This window comes from Cuculus canorus, chromosome 1, assembly GCF_017976375.1.
Source record: "Cuculus canorus isolate bCucCan1 chromosome 1, bCucCan1.pri, whole genome shotgun sequence".
In the NCBI taxonomy this organism is placed as follows: domain Eukaryota; kingdom Metazoa; phylum Chordata; class Aves; order Cuculiformes; family Cuculidae; genus Cuculus; species Cuculus canorus.
Genome location: NC_071401.1, coordinates 77,602,200 through 77,618,916, shown reverse-complemented (window position 1 = coordinate 77,618,916; position 16,717 = coordinate 77,602,200). Strand labels below are relative to the sequence as shown.

At 37.5% G+C, this 16,717-nt stretch overlaps 1 protein-coding gene and 1 non-coding gene across 5 annotated transcripts in view; both read right to left on the bottom strand.

Moving 5' to 3' along the window:
• The window catches only part of FRMPD4 (FERM and PDZ domain containing 4), a 349,158-nt gene that overhangs the window by 191,067 nt on the left and 141,374 nt on the right, over nucleotides 1–16,717 (bottom strand). The window lies entirely within an intron of this gene.
• Nucleotides 12,435–12,541, bottom strand: LOC128851026 (U6 spliceosomal RNA). The gene has a single exon (XR_008448315.1). It is a non-coding gene; the product is annotated as a U6 spliceosomal RNA (small nuclear RNA).

Here is a 16,717-nt window from a genome sequence, read left to right as displayed (position 1 = left end):
TCAGCCCTACACTGCTGCTGCAAAGGACCCTATATCCTTACATGACCAGTCAGCTGCCTTCTAATGTCTCTCAATGAAGCCTCCAGTGGCTACTTATCTTGACTACATCTTTGTCAATATAGGTTTTAAAAGTCTACACAATGCATCACGTTCGCAGACGGAGAACTGTACTTGTCGGTCGTCACTGCCTACAACAACAGACACCTTAATATGCCAATGCCCAAACTTAATCCTCAGTAAAATTCATGCGCCTGAAGTGGGGATCTGGAAGTTCACTCTGCAGAGCCTGGAAACATCACTCTGTAGTGGGATGGAAATAAAGGGCCTGAGTTGATGAATTTGCTATTTTTTAACTCCCCAGCACTTTGTTAAATAAACTCCATTCCAGTTTGCAAAATTACTGTGCTCAATCTTTATAAAGAAATGTTCTGCAATGTAGATTTGTTATGGTTCAGCACTTTGGCTCAGAGCAGAAATGAAATACAAGCACAGAAATGTAAACAACTGCACTTTAGCTCTGCCAGACAGTTATGAGGTATAGCTCATCAATATTTAAAAAAAAAAACAAAACAAAACAACTTGGCTCCAGAGAAGACTTTTGTTCATAGATTATGAATTTAAAAATAAAGAGGGCCAAAAATAATCCCCAGTCCCACCAACAAGACACGTGTGTGCATTTCTGTTTATGCACATGTATGTATATAAATATACAACTACATAAAAGTAATATGTTGATACTAATTTCTTTCTGAGGAAGCTGATTTTTTTTTTCTCCAAGAACCCTTTTGGGGTGTTAGAACTTTTATTCTCCATCTGAAGTGGAAATGCACCAGAAGACAGACAGAAGACAACCAACAAACAACACGAGTCTCAGTTGCAAATGTGTATTGGCTTCATTGCATTAGGCCATCAGCCTTTGCAGAGGAATTCTTCTGTATTGACTCATTATCTTGTTTCTTACCCTATATATTCTTACCATATATTTGCCATCTATGTCATCTCTCAGGTCTAATACATTAAGAAGCCCCCCACTCCTTTTCCTTGGATCCATGATATTCATAATCTGCAATTTAATCTGACATGAAGTCCTAGCAAAAGCAGAGCAAAACACAACAGCTGCCTGTTGATTTTACAGCAGAGCTATGGCTTCAATTCATCTTTTGAAGGAGGCAATAAGCCACAATCTCACTACATACAGTGAGATTCATACCCAGAAGAAAGAAAGGCATATACCAGGGCAATTCAGAAATCAGTTGGATGCACACAACTTTGCATGAACTAATAGTTTTGCAGACTTGCTCAAAAAAATCCATTTAAATGGATTTTTGGCAAAAAGAAAACACCTCAAAGCTTCCTCAAATTTAACCTTGTAGAAAAGTGATTTATATGGTATAATAGCTACATATTTATAACAGGCATAGCTACAAGACTAAGAAAAGACAGTTTCCACTTCATCATTTTCACATATTCCCCATTACCATTTTCTAGTCTCCCAGAAAAGGAATTTGTAGTCCCGAACATTGATATATGTGCTTCACAGGGCCCAAGAGAGTATCAATAATGATATACACAGTAGCATGGTGCCACTTTAATTCAAAGTAGAATTATGTTCAACATTTGTTTTCCGGGTTCAGCATCCGCTCAGTATTAATTTCACAGTTACCAAGATAAAAGAATAAAAAAAAACCCCGCTACTGTGTCCTCTTTAGACTAGAAACCTTTTTTCCTTTTTTTTTTTTTTTTTTTTTTAATATTTATTAAAATAGGAACAAGATGACATTTATCAGACAAAAATTTCCACCTGCGTATACCCTGCCTTGGTGGAAGTGCCATCTGCTCCAATGAACTATACTTTAATTTTGATAGTTAATTAACAGCAACTAGCATCTAAGAACTTCTCTTGGAAATATTCTTTATAAAATCACAGATGTATATTAATTATTATACTCCTCAGATTATATTAATTCCCATGATCATATTACACAAAACTGGAAATATCCTCAACACCTCAGCCAGGATTCCTGCACAGGATTCTATTGCGCAGACCTTCTCTATGAGGTTTAGCAGTATTTGCATACATTTAAGTGCAGACAACATTGAACTTCTTATACTGACAACTATTTTCAAATTTTCAATATACTGTTCAAGTTACAACTCTTGGATCGTTCAACGCATTTCCCTTTTATGTGTTTAGGTCTTTTGGTTTATTTGCTTATTGAAACAAAAATATTGTAGGTCCAGGGGATCAAAAACTGCAACAGAAAAAAAAATATTCTGTAACACATTTGTGGGCTTGAACAAACACCCCCTTTCACAGAATATGCATTTGACGTTATACAGCCTCACTGAAACTGAGAAATCAACCTGTTTCAAGATATGGCACCGTAAACGGTCACAAACTTTTCATCGAATGCTGTCTCTCTCACAATAAACATTGCTTTCTCTTCCCCTTTTATTAAGTGTTTGATATCAGGTGCTAAAATTATTAGGAATTTATTTTCGTTTAGCAATGACTATGGCATCCCTTTTTTAGTTTCTGAAACAATCCAGCCAGATCCTGAAGTTATGTATAACAGTTTTCTCAAGTAATCGGGAACTGGAGAGTCCTAAAGGCTACGGCTAAAATGGTCAACAAGCACACTAAGTTAGTTTCTCTAGAAACTAAAGATTTATTTATTTCTCTATAAACAGATTTTTAAAAGAATATGCACAAACACACATGAGAAAAACACTAATTTATATATGACCTTTCAATTAACTTCATGCTTTCTTCTCCAACCCCAAAGCTAATCCTTAATATGGAACTGACATTTACATTTTCTGCATCCTAGATGTTGAGTGGGAAAAAGTCAAACAAAAAAAGTGACACAAAACATGACTGCAGAAGGGTTTTCAAAGACCGAGAAAAATTTCACGCAAGACAACCTGAACTTCAGCAAAGATGTCATTGTACTTTTGCTCTTTTCCAGACCAATAGCCCTATCCCTTTGATACACATAAAGCACAAAGTTCAATGAACTGTTTTCACTGGTAAATAATTTTTCCCTTTATTAGAAACTCTACGTAAAAAACAGTGAGTTATAATTACCCTTTAATTTAATTCTCAACATTTTCCAACAGCGGCAGAATCCTCTTCAATGACATCTACTGATGCCTATTGCCTATTCTCAACCAAACACACAACCCAGGAGTCTAGTATGACTGTATCACTTCAAAGATCATGTTCACCAAGGCTCTTCAGCAGAAGCAGCTCTCCTCAGAATGGAGGTACCTGTATTTCCCTAAAAAAAACCTCTCTTCCCTTGAAGAGAGGCTGTTCCCACAAGAACAGCTGGGCAAAAAGGCAGCGTATGATCCCCGCCAAGTTGACTGACCAGTCACCAGAAAGATTAAGGGCTGAGATCACTCCTTCTCAGAGCATGAGCACAGCTTTGAGGCTTGGCTCTCTGTCCAGCTGTCAGATGGGTAGGAAAATGACCAAAACTTTCCTGACTTACTAGAGCTTGAACTGAAAAAGCAACTTCAAACACCACATGTATTAACTCAACTTGGAATATTTTTATTCTTTAATTTAATTGTAATTAGGAAAAAAGTGTACTTTAAGAACATTTGGTAGATTACTATTTCCTATTATTTTTCTAGACACACTTTTATCTTCCCTGAAACAGAGTTTCTGAAAAATCTCTGAGCTCCTAGCTATGGTCAGCATTACAGTAAGAGAAAGATCTTTTTCTCATCTGCAAAATGAGGAAGCAGATGTTTTAATCTAACATAAGAGCACTCATTTCCTCAGAGTCTGCCTTTGCATTCAGCAGGCATCCATCAGAAGTAGACATGATGCTTGCATTTACAATGTAAGCATACAACAGCAGCGTATAAATTTGCTGTGAAAGCACAATACTGTACATACACAATTTCATGGGCATCAGCAGCAAAGTTCCACTTTCCAAAAGATAATAACGAACCTTTCCCAAAACAATGTTAACTCTGATTTTCTTTCCACCTCTTCTAATGTACCAGTTTAGGTCTTCTCTGGGACAGCTCAGACATATCCTCTATTAATGGCTAACTCTCCTCCTGCCATCCTGAAAGCATATATGGATAATCATGCAGCCCCTTTGACATTTCTCTACCAAGGAGTTAAAGGCTGCGCTCACTCACAGATGGAGCGTGTGTTATCTTATACCCAGAGATATTCTATATGTTTGAGAAAGCTGGATACTGTAAATATTGATTGAGAAGTGACTGACAGCTGTCCTAGAATACAAATGTTTAAAATGTTCAGCAGTGAAAGATGGACACGCAGAGCTGCCAACTAACTGGTTATTTCTGTATTGTTTAGGAATTAGAGCCCTCCAAGCTTACCATAAGAATCAGTTGACACTATTGAAAGCATCCTGTTTACAAGCAGGGAAATGAACCCTCGTAATTTTCACCTTTCTCATAGGCAGCCAGAAGAAAGGAATGATTCCAATGTACTGAAATCTTGAATTTACTGAAATTACTTAATCTTGTATAAGATTTAATTGTTAAATATTGTTCTAACATCAACTCCAATTTTAAAACTCCATTCTCTATTTGGATTCTGGGCAAGAAGCTACGGCGGTTCTGCAAGCAAAAAGCAAGCCTTTGCTCACGCAACGCCAAGAACACCCATTTTAGAAAAGGAACCGGACTTCAGCGGTGACATGACAAACAACATATCGCTCAGAAGTAAATGAAAGCATTAATCATCAGATTTCAGGAAAGCAAGAAGCTATCTTCTGTTCCTGAAAGTTAATTAATGTTTAAGATAATACTGGGATTCTACTCCCAGTTTTCAAAGAAGAGCACAAAATGGGTTGATATAAAAAAAACCCAAAACCTGAAAACAACAAAAAAAACCACAACCAAAACAAAACTGACATGAATGTACGAGCATAAAATTGAATGAAATCAAATCCCAGTGGCTATATGGGACACGAAGAGGGCTGTCCAGCCCAAGAAACATTAGTGTCTTTCAGCCTTTCAACCAGTATTGAAAGTGGTGCAAGTCTCAACTTGCATATTTTTTTCCCTCCTCAAACACTGGCACTTGACAGTGCTGCCTGTCATTCTTCACTGATCCAAGCAACAAATACAGCCAAATCCAAAGCATCTGACAACTGTGGGGAAAACAAAGCAATCCCCTGGACTGTAATAATTCGGTAGACTTCACACCATGCTTTTTTCCATGGCAGCCTCTTTCACCGGAAACTGAACATCACATCTTGGGTTTTCACAATGAACTGTTGCAACAGAGATGGTAGGAAAGAGTAACTCTGTGGGACTGAATAAGCTATGTACCGCTCATATAATACTTTCATGCAATCGTATGTCCAACTCACACCCTCTGGACGCCTATTGGACAGATACCTGGGAAACTCAAGGAAAGCATTTATCTGTCTCTGGAAATCATACAACAGTCATATGATTCCAGGCTTACTCTGATTTCCAGTGTCATTACAGCCTATAGAGTAAACACACACAGCCTGGTGCAAGACTGTTTTTCCTATTACAAAAAAAAAAACACACCACAAAACAAACCTACAGTCCAGTACTGAAAGGCTTCATAAGTTCATTTACCAATGCACAGTCTTCTACCAGTAATGACAGCAGGACCACATGGTTTCTGCCACCACTAACGCAATCAAATTGTCCAAGGAAGCACAGACAGAACATGTCACCTCTTACAGTACCTCTATAGTAAATTATCCAAACAGAGCCAGTCAACCTCGAGATTAGCTGCATGTGAGCTAATGCTATCCCTGTAGAAATATCTGATCTAGACTGTCCATGGAAAGACTTCCAAGGCAGTACCATTTACACAACTGTTATATATGTACTTTGCAGAGACAAATCAAAACCAGCTCTAGATACCATGTCTATGACATACACACATGCTTTTGTTAAGTAATCGATTCTATTTTGCACATTTTCTCAGAGTGACAGCTCCTTCAAGCAAATATTGCAGGCTGCTTTCACTAAACAAGCAAGACTTCACATCCAGAAACACAAAGTTTTGCTGTAGTGGTTGTGTTGCAAGACATTTTATCCCATCTCTGAGAAAGACAGAGGAAAATAAATAAATAATAATAAAATTTAAAAAAAAATCAGAATTAAGAGACCTAGAAAGGGTGCCTTCAAAATAATAATTAAAAAAATAAAACTAGAAAGAGACTTCATGCAGAGGAAGAGAAGAAAGAAAAAACTTCAGAAGCCTTTAACAAGATTTTACATTAATGTTTAAGGTATTGTTAAACTGAAGGCATTTATGTCTGCTATTCAGCTATACATATAGGTGGTGGCAGCACGTCTACTGCAGAGTAAGAGTTAAACAGGCAAATAATTCAGAATAACATAAAAATTCTTTGGGTCTTATAAATCTCTTCACTGTGAGAGAAATGCAAGATTAAATCTAGTGTGCATGGATAGCCTTACCTTTTCTTTCTATAATTAACTAGTGATGCTTTTAAAATATGCCTAAGGCACTGCAAGATGACGCCGTGCTTCATGCAAAAGAGCAAGTCCGACTCTCTTCCATGCAGCAACTCAGTGCATTTAGGAGAAAATTAGCAAGTTTGGCTTCAGTGAGCTTTGTGTTATTTTTGAAAGAGGAAAAAAAAAAACCAAACAGAAACAAAACATTCATTGTGAAGGCTACCTTATATTTTATAAACGTTCTGGTTAGTAAATGCTTTGTCTACTGAAGTTTCCTATTTAGGATAGCTCTAAGCAAAGTTAAAGCTGCATTGCTGTCAAACAGAGAAAGATAGGATACAGAGAAGGCACATCCCACTCTCTTCTAGCTCTTCTATCTATACTCAGATATAAAAATAACATATTAAGTCACTTACAAAGATCTAAACTTTATTGTAAAAACAATCTTAGTTTAATAGAATCCTGACCTGTGCTATGCAGCCATCCGATATCTTGCCAATGATGTTTTCACCACCTTCAGTACACACGGTCAGCAAATAAATATCCAATAGCAGCAGTTTAAACAGCAGACAGCTTAACCTTTCCCTAGTCTTTAAAAAATGCCGTACTGTCCAGTGTTTGCTCAAGACCCTTCTTTTACCAACATTCAATTTGAATGAGCGGGTGCAAATGCACTGTTCATCCTCTCACGAGAGAAGGATGCATTTATGTGAAACATGAGGAGAATGCCTAATGCTGAAACATACTCTCTGCATTGTCAATGAGATTTTATTACAGGGCTCTCTTTCTTCTTCCTGGTGTGTGTCAACATGCCTGCAACCATTCCACTGCTTTTATGGCCAGCTGCTATCCATACACTTATATTTATGTTTGGTAATCTATGGGAACATTATATATCACACATGCACTCTAACCTAGTTAGGGCTATTTTAAAAACAATCAACTCTGTTCCTCCAAGTGCTTATATGAGATACTGCCATAAAAAAAAAATCTGTCAATATTGCATAAAGCTAACTATTTGCTTCTTAACAATTAGATTTAAAAATTTCTTTGGCTTCCAAAAGTACTACGGGGTTAGATTTTCAAATGTGCCTAAAGGTAGGTCCAATTTATAGACTAGCTCTATGGTCCTCAGAGGAAAATTTGATAGTTTCATTAAAAATACAAACAAGTTTTTAATTAAAAATAATTATTTGGTCTATTGTATCAGAGCTCCACATGACAAAAATTTATAATTTCTGAACCTGTCAGTAAAAGTTTATGGGCTAAAGTCTGTTTAAAAAAAAAAACCAATAAACAAGAAAAAAAAACAAAACCCAAAACCTACAAAACCATAACCAACTTTCTAGAGCCTGAATCCCTTTAAAGACATTACCAGTGCAACTGTAACTTTTGGTTAAAAAAACATGACTTACAAAAAGAACAGTTTTTACTGAGATCTTTGAGTATCTTGGGCTGTGACAACTATATTTTACCAGCTTTGATAAATAATAAAAGAGCCTGGCAAACAGTCAGTTTTTCTAGTCCTCCACCTACATGGTTCTACAGTTCCTGTCAATACATTATTTATATTTCAGTAGCATTCTCCACATGGTAATAGCCTTCTACACCAGTAGGAAAGAAGTCTCTATTGCAAAAATCTTCCATTCCAAGACAGAAAGGAAGGAGAAAGTTATTATTTAAAAAAAAAAGGAAAAAAGAAACCAACAAAACAGTTTCCTAGTCATAATAAAAATGTGTGTTAGGAGTAATGGGACAGAGATGCTGATATTCTAAATGAACACTTAGAAATATTGCGTTCAAGAAAAGTGCTACCTATGGCAATACCTTTCACCATCATCTTTGCTAAATCAATAAAAGTCCAATAAAATAAAACCTTAAAAATGTAACTCATCTTCATGGCTTATGCGGCTTCCTTGCTTTTTCCATTTGTTTGTTTCTCTTTATTCTTTTCACTACATACCTAATCTTCACTCCTTTTAACAACGTAGTTCTCATTCTATCACTATGTCTTTACTAAATCACCATCTTGTTGTCGCCATTTTTTTGCTGCATTATTGAGCCCAGAAACCTCCTGGAACGTCTGACCATTTGATTTAAGGGGTTGAGTATACAACATACATCTCCACTGACTGCCCTGGTTTCATCTCCCCTATCACTCGGTGCCCCAGGGAAGGGATTCCCCCTGACATAACCCCAGGAAGTAGGGCAGAAGTTTCAGGAAGGTCTCACACTGATGGAAATGAGATTTTCTTTGTAGCCGCAACACAACACTGCATGTTGTGTTGTGTTATCATAGAAGTCATCGGGGGGCTGTGGGCTGATAGGCAGAACTGACAGTAACCCCGGAATGACAAAATTATTCTTCTTAAATTCTTATTGATCCTTAAAGTTTATCAAGCAACACTCTTGATAATTTAGGAAGATTGGGAAGACACGCAACTCCAACCGACTTTGCTTCTAAAAACATTTAGCAGTGGAATTAATTAGATACTAAAAGAAAACTATTACAGCGTCTTTTCTATCTGCTGTTGTTGATATCATTCCACTATCTGCTTGTCTTGATAGTGGAGAGAAGAAGATAACACTATGTAAAGATGGCAATCCACCTTCTTTTGGAAATAAAGACAAGGAACTTTCTTTCTGTTTAATCCCTAAAGGAATCTTCAGTAAGAGTATCTCCGGAGGAAGGAAAAGACAGTGCAACTGTATTACAGAAAAACTGAAAATTTACAGACATAATTTTGCAAACTTAAGCTATGATAAACAAATGCTCTCCAGAGGATTATATTAATCTTAAATGATAAACAAAAATTATAAAATTTTCTAACTGCAAGGTAAAGTAATAAACTGTTAGCTATTCTTGCATGAACCAAGATAATTTTTTTCTGGATTCATCCTGAGTTTTTATGCAATACGTGCTGATGCTGGCAAAGGCTCATATGGTTATCAGTTACATCTAAGATAGTCATGTACATATGTGTTGACCAAACAAGTCCTCCAGCACTTTCATTCGGTATCTTTTTCTTCCTCTGTTTGACTGATTGCAGTTCACACTTGCTACAAAGAATTAAAATCTTCCTTCTGTACAGGCAGAGTTGCAGATTTCACGTGCACTGTAACTCCAGACTCTTAAGAAAATACCTGCCTGGTGGGGAAACAGAACATCAAGGGCTTTCTAGGTAGCAGAGTAACTTTCAGATTTTTGCTCATTCAACATTTAATCAGCTATTAGTGATTTTCAGTATCAGCCACTTCCCTACTTGTTCCTGTTCAAAAGAGACTGCTGCAAGTTAATAAGTGCCTCTTCAAAGGTGGGAGGTTTGTGGGTTTTTGACAGGGAGGCTGGTTGGTGGCTGAAGGCATCTATTTATCAAACACTTCCTTCCACTCATCAGAAAGAAAATAAATAAAAAAATGCACCAGCGAAACAAGAGAAACAATGAAAAACAAAAAAATCCCCAGACAATAAAATATATATTCCTGTCTTCCCTCACTGAAGTAGAAGATGGAAATTAGACCTGCTGAATACTACTGACTGCAATACAACTTAATTAACATTACAGATATGTGATAAGACACATGTAGGAGAGAATAATCTAAGAGCTGAAAGAACGTCAACTACCTGATAGTTCGATATTTGATTTGTTCATTTTTATTCTGAGCTAAGAAGTTATCTTCTTTCTAGTGCATCTCTCACTGAATAATTCCAGGAAAAACGATACATATTTTGTATTCAAATTGAGACTTTTCTATTTTGCCTACTGAGGAAATTCAACTGCTTTACTTTTAGTCATAATGAGCAGAGAGCTGCAGTAAGGAGGCAGCACTCAGAGACTAGGACTGGAAGCTCCATCAATGCGCACAATACAACATTGTTCTGTCATGCCAAGCTCCATCTTTTCTACTATGGACTCTTAAATGGAAGTAAAACAGTGAGTAAACCACTTCAAGACTTTCAACCTCTGCCACACAGCCATGCTCTTTCTCTGCTGAAGGCCTCAGCCATAGCCCAGCTTCATTCCAAGTCCACACCATCTTGTGCACCAACCAATAAGAAAATAAGATCATGCTTTTCCCTTCCTTGGAAAATGAATCCTATTAGCCACTGTGGATGACGCAACACATGTCAATCCACTGCATTTGAGCTACAGCTTTGGGAGAGTGGACACAACCAGCCAGTTCTCATGCTGCAGAGAAAAATATCAATCAACCCCCCCCAAAATATCAACTGTACACACAGAAATTTGAAGATCACCAAATCAGTGTTTAACTGAGTGGGTGCTCTACCAAACTTAAACAGAAAGGACTGACACAAGGACTTCTCTAGAGAGGTGATCTTGGAAAGCACTTCTTCAAACGGTAATACAATTCCTAACCTAAATTAGTAGAGAAAACTAAGCTTACCGTTTCATTAATCTATGTTTATCGTTAATTCTCATACAGCTGATAGAGGTACTCGATTTAGGGGGAAAAGACCTGTTTATGTCTGATTTAGCGTAGGGTTATCAATTAAAAACATGAAGAGGAGATTCAGTAACAACACAAACCGAAGCAAAACAAAGAATTGCAAGGGGACATTTACAGCTCTATGAGTCTAAGGACCAGAAATTTCAAAAACTAAACTTAGTCACCAAAATCCCAACGACAGCTAGACATCTTACTCTGTGAAACACCACAGATTTTAACTTTCAAGTGCTTTCTCCTAGCAATAAATAGGACTGGACAGAGAGAAAGTTACTCTACCACTCTAAACCTATCCAAATCACACGCTTCTTTAGAAGTATAATAATTTCTCAAGACGATAATGCATTGAACTCCAATTACCCAAGGTAAGAGCCCAATCAACATGAGAAATTTGGTGTTAATAGGTACAAGTCAACTGAAAAGCAAAAGATACAACAGTCTTCTTTCCTCTGTTTCTGACTCAATGATGCCAGCAGTGGAGCTACAATAACTCACGCAAGTCAGTATTTTCCACCTTACTATGAGTATCCAGAAACAAGGCTCTTCTCCTTCTGGACTGTTGTTCTTTCCTTCTCACTTGAATACATAGTTTACATAGCAAAATGTAATATTTTTTTTTTATTTGCAACTTAAGCTTTTCTAACCTCCACCTTTCTTGACGATGTCCAGATTTGGAGACTGAAAAAAACAAAATTACAGCCAAAATTTCTATCGAAACAAAAGCGGTTATAAAAATCCCACTTAGGAGGAGTCAGAAAGTGAAGCCATTCAAAGGGATTTAAGCACAAAGACTTACTTAGCAACCACCTTGCATCTAATGTTACAGGTTCAGTACTACTCTAGACTACCAGCTTATCTGTACATTACCAATAATACAGAATAGAAGAGGATTTCCAAGATCATTATCCTCTCCTTGCAATACCACTATCCCCCAGCTATGTTTAAAAAGGAAGTGCCAGTAAACAAGACACAGTAAGCCTATGGCATACATAAACTACTCCAAGTGAAGCATCTGCTAATATGCATATTAGAATATTTCTCAATAGTGGGTAGCCAGATGCTCTTTATGATTACTACTTTAACTTTTTTAAAAAAAAATAAAGTGTACTGCTATTAAATCAGTGCCTTCTTCCTCTCCTCCTCTCCTCATCCGGTTCTCTGATTTTCACTTATTTGCATTCCTCTTCACCTTTAATTTCCTTCTTTATTTAATATCTTTCTCCACCACTTCTGTTAGTCTTTCCAACCTCTCCTTTTGCTATGTGACTTCTTGTTTCCCATTTTACTTTGTGGTTTCCTTATACTTCACTCTCTGCAAACCTGAGGTTTTTTTCTCTTTTTCCCTTTCCTGCTGTTCATAAGAATCTCATAGAATATCTTGAGTTGGAAGGGATCCATAAGGATCATGAAGTCAAATTCACAGCTACCTCACACTAAACCATATGACTAAAAGCATCGTTCGGGCACTTCTTGAACTCTTGACAGGCTTGATCCCACGACCACCTCCCTGAAATATGGAATACTTTTTGAACATGCATGCCATCCTTGTGCAGGGGCCATGATAATCTTCTCTGTACTGTTCAAATTTTAGTATACATGCTGCCAAAGCAAGCACAATTAGTTGTCTGATGGATGTCTCCTGTCCCTTTCCAAAAACCCCAAACTAGCAGACTGCCACGGATAACAGCAGACTACATGTGCTCACTTCCTCAGTTTAATGACCTTGCATAAAATGAAACCTTAGAGCTTTATCTATTTGCTGCCACAAGATCAGATTTGTAAAACTAAGAGATTGAGCAATTAAGGTCTGTAACTATGGCTAAAACAATATAGGTTCACAGTGAATGCTCTGAAGACCAAAGCATTCACAGCTGAAACTCAGTAGCCTAAAATTTCTTGTGTGAAATGACATTTCCTCTTATTAAAGAAAAGCCCAAGAATTTGTACCATGACTGTTGTGTCATTATGCACTATGTCACTGCTGAACATACCATCACCAACTTCCTAACAACAATCCTTCCTATAAATGACAAAAAGAGCATCTCATCTTTTTAATTAACCCACTCAGCACCACACAGCAGCTCCACACAAGGCAGTGGGTTAATGGATGGTTATTGTCCACATTGAGGTTCAGAAGGCTGGCCTCCTTCACCTTTAGTAGGGTATTAATTACCTTCTTTCTGGACTCAAAAAATATACTACTGAAAACTGATGTGGAACATCACTGACTTTTCTGAGAAACCATTTCATCGATTAACTGTACTCAAAGCTGTGAATCTCTTTTCAATATTCAGCTTAATTATGTCTTTGCTGATGCTTAAAGACCATTACTTCTTGAAATGCTTGTCATGGTCAGCCATCTAAATGCAGTTATTTTGCAGAACATGAATAAGTGATGCAACTAATCACAATGCAAGTGTTATGCAGATTCACAACAATTTTGCTGTCTGACATAATGAGAAAGTTCAGAATAGGTGCCTGCCTACTCTCTTTCAGAGAATTTCCATTCATTTAATATCTCTAGGCTGGCAGCTAAAGCAATTGTGAATGGCCAAAATGCATCTATCCACCAAAGCCACAGACCTTCATATAGGCATATACAGTTCAAAATACACCCAAGCTGTCCTGCTGCAAAGATTGTGAATTTTCAAGATTAAAATCCCTAGACAAGCTGAACACTTGAAAAATAAAATCAGAACAGGAGACTCCTGCAACTGGCCTGTTAATGGCAACAGATGGATGAGAAAGGGGCTGACGGCAGACCACCACAAAGCTACCTCTCCACACAGCATGCAAAACTGTGCTAAATGTTAAGAAAGGAGTTTTGTACTCACATTTGCAAGTGCCAAAACCAAGTGTGAACTCCTTTTATTTTCTCATCCTAAAATGCTGAAAACTCAAATACATGAGAATACCTTTTGGCCAGAGAGGGAGCAAAGACCTCTCTCTCAAGTGAAGCATTTTCCAATGTTCACACGACCCCAACACTGGGCAAGCAGGTTTGCTCCCTCCTCAGCATAAAATCCAACAAAGTATTTCCCCTGTACCTCCCAGACAAGACAGCCTCCTGCTCTCTGGTTTGGTTTTTTTTTTTTGAGCTGAGAGCAGTTTCCTCCACTTAGAATAAAACCCCAAACCAGCCAACCTTTAATTTTCTACTTGCTATTCAACAACCTAAGCAAAGTGTATACACAAGCTCTGTAAGAGGCTGAAGGAAAATCAGCTCCTTTTCCTGCCTCCTGGTGAGTCACAGCACCATTAGAAATGTAAAAAAATAAATACTTCTTCTATTTAATCCACATTTTCTCCACATTTTCCTCAAGGCTACAGATCCTCTGGAAATCCCTGAGCAATATTAGCGCTTCTGCCCTCACTGCTACAGTATTATATAGTAACATAGAATTTGCCTAGGATTCCTAAAAATAGGTGAAACTGCCTACAGTGAACTCAGGCAAAACAAAGTGGGAGCTCATAGCACTGCTGAAATGCATGAACTGTGGAGGAATATACAAAAAAAGCAGGGAACAGGAGATAAATACAACCATTTGTGTTACCATGAAGGGCATAGGTGAAAAAAGCAGTTAAGCAGGAAGTCTATTAAGAAGAGAATAATTCAGAAGAATACACATATGAGTACAAAATGCAATTAATTCAGAGAGGAAATAAGAATTTTAAAGTAATTATTTTGCAAAGGGACAATAAATGCAACTGAATCACACTGTTCAGTGCCTTGTGGCTTGAGGGGGTTTGGGTTTGTTTTTGTGGGTTTTATCTTCACTAGTAGACCCTCATGCACTTCTCCTTCCCCCCCCCCCCCATGCCACTCGAATAATTCCACTTCAGCATTCCGATATGCCTGTGGGTAACACCGTATATAACGTCATGGAAAGAGTAGGAAAAAAAGCCAGCTATCAAATAATTGACTATTGCTCAAAGCACAATGGACATACGCTCAGGACCTGGGTCCTGATTTTCTACAGGACAGAGACTTTGAGTATAAGCCAGCACACCACAAACATTATAACACCAATTGATTTTAAAGACCAATTAAAACCTATTGCCTGGACAGACCAGGTAAGCCAAACAATCTGTGTTCAGGGACTAAGCAAACTGCATTTGTAGCATTTGTACTTAAAATATTTTGACCAGCAACTGCTCCCAGCAGATATCCAGCAATAAATGCTAAAGCCCATTATCTCCTGGCTCTGTCCAAGTCTATTCATGAGCTCTCACATGTTTTTCTCTCATAGAGTCATAGAATCACTAGGTTGGAAGGGACTCACTGGATCACCGAGTCCAACCAGCTCTCCCACACTTAGAAAGGAAAACTGTCTTTTCAGGCCTCAGTAACAACCTCCAAACTTAACTGTTTTCTAGAGAGCAGGAGAAAAAAGACAGAACAAAATCCCTTCCAATAGAAACATATTTGGTAGCTTTCAAGAAGCAGATGATATAGTAAGATGTAAGGACACTGTTGTCACAATTTTAAATCATGTGCAAATGTCAGAAGATGACTGACAGAGAGAAAAATAAGCACAAACCAAATTATTAAAATGTCGAGTGTCTCCCTGCAAACCAGATTACTGCAGGGCATGGAGCGAGCCAGCAGCAGAAGCGTGAGCTTAAAACACAGCAGCAGCCCATGAACAAAAGCAGCTGTGATGGTCACCAACTCCATGTAGGCCTCAGGATAACCTCTTCGGATCTTACCAACACTTCTAGCAAAAGACTCATCCCAATACAGCCCCCCTTCCAGAGACTCTTGAATTTCATTTTGACTGCAGCACAGTGAACTGGAATACTTCATGGTGGGTTTTTTGGTTTGGTTTTAAATCTGGTCAAAAGATACTACACATGCAGAGCATCTTCTAAAGAGAGCTGCTTCAGCAATCAATAGTTCAGTAATAACCAGCTGGACTCACAGCTTTGAATCCTCTAGTACAAGTGCTCGTGAATCTTGGAAAGAATTTCATTATATATTTCTTTTTACACTAGATGTGCACTGAAAGCCAATTTTCTTCAGTAATGCTTTTGGAGACAGTTCACTTTTCTTCCCGAAGTCCTATTAATATTGTAAAAGAGAATAATAACTTGAATCCAACTAGATATAGTATAAAATATTTCTGCAGTTTGACACATTTTTAATTAACTTTGATGTCTGAGACACTGCACATTCACTCTCATGATCATTTACACAATTAGGTTTATTGCAGAACACACAAGCTAAGCTTCCACAGAAACTGAATTTAAAAACCAATTACCAATATGCATTCCTACCAAAAACCTGTAATAATAAAAAAAATGTTCTTAGCCAGATCAGGGAGATTAACAGATAATGTACTTATCTAGTGCAGAACACAGCAAAGGAGTTCGCATTCTGAGTAGCAAATCAAACTAATAAGGGTCTTGAAATTGGAGTAATTTTGAACAACGGCACATTTGGAGAAGGCCGGTGCTCTGCCAGTCACATTGTGAACAGAGGAAGACAAAATTCATTAAATAAATTATTCATTAGTATTTAACAACTCAGCACCGGATCCAATATTTCTCTTTTGGCTAAAGAACAGTGCTACAAATCCATCCACCTGTAACTGCATTGCTGAAAAAGTTAATGGCATTTATTGACAGGTTAATTTATAATATCACCTTAATTTAAAAAATATTATAATATCACTTTCTGACTGAAAGGAAGCCACAGGTAATTGGGAACAATGTACCTACAAGCTAATGAATTATTTGAAGCAATTCAGTACGCAATTAACACTCGCATCTGGCTTGGAGATTGTTTTTT